The following is a 5,730-nucleotide window of genomic DNA, read 5'->3' on the forward strand; positions in this document are numbered from 1 at the left end:
GGGATGAGAGGTGGGAGGGAAAGGGAGAGAGAAGGGAAATTGCATGGAAATGGAAGGAGACCCTCATGGTTATACAAAATTACACACAAGAGGAAGTGAGGGGGAAAGGGAAAAAAAAACAAGGGGGACAAATGAATTACAGTAGAGGGGGTAGAGAGAGAAGAGGGGAGGGGAGGGGAGGGGGAATAGTAGAGGATAGGAAAGGCAGCAAATTACAACAGACACTAGTATGGCAATATGTAAATCAATGGATGTGTAACTGATGTGATTCTGCAATCTGTATACGGGGTAAAAATGGGAGTTCATAACCCACTTGAATCAAAGTGTGAAATATGATATGTCAAGAACTATGTAATGTTTTGAACAACCAACAATAAAAATTAAAAAAAAGAGAAAACAATAATAGCAGCTTGTTAAAGTTTTTAGTAGTTTGACCAACACAGCACAAGCATGTCTCAATGCCATGATATTATAAGTGTCTATTCCTTTTTATGTTTCATTAAAATGAATACAGAAACTCATGAATATTATTTCTTCATTTTGAAATATATTTTTATTTATATAAATTGCCTTCTTAGACCCAATTCATGATTTTGCCTTTAATTCAAATTTATATAATATTAAATATTGTGATCCTTCCTTTTTGCTTTATTTTACCTTTGATTATGTTTTCATATTAGCCAATTTTGTGATTTCTTTTTGCTTTAAATATATTTTTGTAGAAATGGGATACAGTTAGACTGTTTTTTCTGATGCATTAGAGAGTTTTTATTTCCTAGGGAAGGTGATTCAATTTACAGTTATTATGATAGACTTACTATTTCTTATTTCTGGGATTTTATTTTTTAATCATTATTATTTTTATTGATGCATTACAATTATAAATAATAGTGGGATTCATTATGCTGTACTCATACATGCACATAAATATGACTAGATCACTCTCAGTCCCTAGTGCCTTTCCTTTCTTCCTCTCCTCTTCCCTTCCCCAACCCATTTGTGCTATTGATCTCCCTTCTATTATTATTATTACTTAATTAGTGCATTGTAAATGTATATAAACATATTCATATATATCATTTATACTGTAGGATTTGTTGCAGTATATTTGTATATGGATGTGGTATAATCTGGTAAATTTAAGTCCCCAGTAATTCACCATGACTTCACCTCCTTCTTCCCTCTTGATCTCCTTCTTCTGCCCTGTTGATATGCCTTCTATTTTTTCCCCTTCTATTTTTGAGACCCCTTTTTTAATTCCTTCTTCCCCTCACTCTAGAATCCACATAAGAGAAAACATTAGACCCTGGACTTTCTGAGTCTGACTTATTTCATTTAACATTATGCTCTTCAGTTCCATCCATTTACCAAGCAAGTTACACAATTTCATTCTTCATTATGGCTGAGTAAAAATCCATTGTGTATATGTACCACATTTTTTTTATCCTTTAGTCTGTTGACTGACACCTAGGCTGGTTCCATAACTTGACTAGTGAGCATTGTGCTGCTATAAACAATGATATGCATAGGTCACTATAGTATGCTGGTTTTAATTTAGGGTAAATACCAAGTTGGGCCGTATGGTAGTTCCATTTCTAGTTTTTTCAGGACTCTCCATCCTGCTTTCCACAATGGTTGTATTAATTTGCAATCCCTCCAAAAATGTAGAAGTGTATCTTTTCCTTCACATCCTCATAAGTAATTATTATTATTTGTATTCTTGATGATTGGCATTCTAACTGGAGTGAGATGAAATCTCAGTGTAGTTTTTTTGGCATTTCCCTGATTGCTAAGAATGTGAAACACTTTTTTTTTTTTTTTACATATTTGTTGGTCATTTGTATTTCTTTTGAGAAGTGTCTGTTTAGATCATTTGCCCATTTATTGATTGGGTTATTTGAGGCTTTTTTGGTGTTAGATTTTTTTGAATTCTTTATTCTGGATAATAATCCATGGTATTGGCATAAGAACACACATGAGGACCAATTAAATAAAAGATACAGAGACAAACACAAATAGGTGTAGTCCTCTGATCCTTGACAAAAGTGCCAAAAATAAACATTGGAGAAAAGATAACTTTTTAAACATATGGTGCTGGGAAAACTGGATATCCAAATGTAAAAGAATGAAATTAACTCACTAACTTTCACTCTGTACAAAAAAAATCAACTCAAAGTGGATTAAAGACTTAGGAATCAGGTCATAGACACTGAAACTGCTTGAGGAAAACACAGGCTCAACACTCCAACATATTGGTGCAGGCACCAACTTCCTTAATAAGACTCATGAAGCTGAAGAAATAAAACCAAGAATAAATAAGTGGGATGTCATCAAATTAAAAAGCTTATGCACACACACACAAAAAAAAGAGTGTGAAGAGAGAGCCTACAAATTAGGATAAAATCTTTGCCAACAACTCTTCTGAATATTTCTGAGATTTTTTTTTGAGAGAGAGAATTTTTTTTAATATTTATTTTTTAGTATTTGGCAGACACATCTTTATTTGTATGTGGTGCTGAGGATCGAACCTGGGCCACACGCATGCCAGGCGAGCGTGCTACCGCTTGAGCCACATCTCCAGCACCTATTTCTGAGATTTTTGATGATACTTTTGTTGTTGTTTTTGTCTTCTGCTCTATGGACTTTGTTTTCTTTGCTTTTACCTCTACAATTCTTTGGCGGGTTTTTACTAGTGATTGTCTTGAAAATTTTCAAAAGTCTCCTTTATCTTTAATTTCTCTGATTATCAGAGGGTTGAATGTCCAATATTCTGCTCCTCCTCCTATTACTTTATGTTTGCCTTACGTTAACTGTTTGCGTTAAAAGCAGATGGAGACAATAATCTCAATTTTTCCAAAAGGTGCACATGGATGATACATTTCTAAGCTTTTGTATCTTTGGAAGTGTAAAGTTCTTACCTCCAATTCTCATTCTCTCTCTCTCTCTTTCTCGCACTGGGGATTGAATCCAGGGCTTCACACTTACTAGGTAAGCACTCAACTACTGAGCTACACCCCCAGCCCTTTTCATTTTTTGTTTTGAGATAGGGTCTTATGAAATTGCCCAGGCCAGCCACAAACTTAAATCTTCCTGTTTCAGCCTCCCTAGTAGCTGCAGGTACAGGCATATGTTACCATGCCCAGTGCTTTCTTTCACTTCTTACAGGCAATTTGGCTGAAATCATTTGGATATAATCTGATTGTCTGCTGGCATTTTGGTGGGTAGTGAACTTATACAAAGTCATGGGATAAGATAAAGAATGGCTACAAGGAGATCAAAAGCATGGTAATTAAAATTTACACTTGAGGAGAAAGGGGGATTTTGAGACTGGAAAATCTCATAAATAAAATAGAATAAAGATATATTGTTCCTGCAGAACTCTGAGGAAAAGGATGCTAATGAAAGAGGATACCAGAGCTGTACTAGACAGAATCAAAGCCTCCGCACAGTTGGACCAGTGACTTGGGACAGGAAAACCAGTCAAACTGTGGCCATGGGTTTTTGTATACAATACAGCATTCTGGTTATAGGTTAATAGTTTTTTAAGTTTTGGTCTTCACGGGGCCTAGATACTGAGTTTCTCTTGGAATAGTCATGTCCCCCTGAGATTTGAAGTGCTTTCCACGAGATGGGAATTCTGATATCCAGAGGAGTCTGGTTTGCAGGGATTTAGCAGAAGCAGTTCTACCCATCATCAGAGACTGTGGTTTAAATGTGTCCTCCAAAGTCCATGTGTTGGGAACTTGACCTTGAGTGCAGGTGTATTAGAAGGTGGGGACTAATGGAAGGTAATTGGGCCACAGTGGCACCAGCCTCATGAATGGATCAATGTCATTATGGCAGGATGGGTTTATTATTGGGAGAGTATGTTTCTTTTAAACGGACAAGTTTGGTGCATGCTTTCTCTCTTGCTCTTTTCCCCTCTGAAATGGCATGATGAAACAAGAAGGCCTTCATCCAGGTTAGTCTCTCAATCTTGAACTCCCTGGCTTCCAGAACCATGATTCAAAAGTTTCCGCTCGTTATAAATCACTCTGGATGTGATATTCTGTTATAGGAACACAACGTAGATCAAGAAAACTCACTTCCAACAAAACAAGCAAATAAATAAAAAGCCATTCCACCTCTCTGGCTTTAAAGAGTTTCCTTTGGGAATTTATTTGTTGAGACTTTTAAAAATTATATTTCATTACATCTGTGTGCATTTTAGCTAACAGGTCATTGAAGGGTGTAAGGAACATAATTTTGATAATAGAAAATGTTAGAAATTTTAAATAGTTTGATGTAACTTGGGGTGATATAAATCCCTTGCAAGCCCTACTAGTATATCCTAGGAACAGAATTATGACTCATGGGCACCAAGCTACAGAATGTTCTGGTATCATAGCACCTGGATCTAAATCCGGACCCCAAATAGCTGAATGTACTGATTTGTTCTTGACCTCTGTTTACTTGCCTGAAAAACTAAGTGGCTGAGCTTTGTTGTTAGAAGAGTTAATGCTAATGGGCAAATAATATACAATGCTTAGGTATAACAGAGGCTCAGTAAATGCCACTGGAATTCCCTGCTTGGATCAATTGCAAGAAAACAGAATGAGGATGCTCTCAACTAATTATAGGAGCATCTGGGAAATTGCTTCCTATGGATTAGACATTTTTACCTTTTTTTTTTTAATGGAAATGTATATGTTCTGATCCAATGGTTGACTATTGGGCAGTCTGAAGAAGGAAGGCCTATTTCTATAACTTACCTTCATGGGGGTGAACTTGAGAAGGAATAAAGTCCTTGGTGTTGATCAGAATTAGGGCCAGACGGGCTGGGTTGTGACTCAGAGGGAGAGTGCTCACCTAGCATGCGTGAGGCACTGGGTTCAATCCTCAGCATCACGTAAAAGTAAAATAAAGGTATTGTGTCCACCTACAACTAAAAAAAGGTAAATACTTAAAAAAAAAGAATTAGGTCCAGAGAAGGAATAATTTAGAAGAACAGTGGGAAAATATGGATTGAAGATCGAAATTAAGCCTACCTTTGAAGTTTAGTTTTCTTGATTGCTAGCTGTGTAACCCTGAGTATATAACCTCTGTTAGAGCTTTGGTGAAAGATACTATCCACGAAAGCAATTATTAATTTTCCTTTTTATCTTCCTTCTGAATAGTCGAACATTTCCAGTGAGTTCCTCTAATTTCTTTTTTTTTCTACAAAGATTAATAATTTTTAAGGACACTGCTTATTCAGCAAATCGCCCCGTGGCTAGAGTCTGCAGTGCGCGCTGGGAAACGAGGAGATAGCGACTCAGGGATACAGCGCTGCAGTTTCTACCAGCCGTGCAAGCACCGTACTCAGGGCTGAATTCTGGGTTCGAGACGGGGGAAGGAAGCGGTCCATCTCGGTTCTCCACACCGGTCAGACCACAGAGGAGGCCAGCGGCCACCATGTTGGAAAGCTGACGTCACCATCCCTGTTTTCGACTGACCGCAGCTCATTCAGCCATAGAACAGGTAATTTCAGGCTGCCATTCGCCTGCGGCTTGCAGACAGATTGCTCGGGCTCAGTGCCTGGGTGCTTCTTAAGGCCTGCTCTTATCGGAGCAAGCACCGAGTGCGGGGCGGCCGAGTTCTGGCTCCCGGAACCGCCCTGGCCCAGGGCTGGGGAGCCTGCGGAGGCTGCTTCTTGGACCCTGCTCTTATCAGAGCATACACCGAGCACGGAGCGGCCGAGTTCCGGCTCCC

This window comes from Marmota marmota, unplaced genomic scaffold, assembly GCF_001458135.2.
Source record: "Marmota marmota marmota unplaced genomic scaffold, marMar, whole genome shotgun sequence".
In the NCBI taxonomy this organism is placed as follows: domain Eukaryota; kingdom Metazoa; phylum Chordata; class Mammalia; order Rodentia; family Sciuridae; genus Marmota; species Marmota marmota.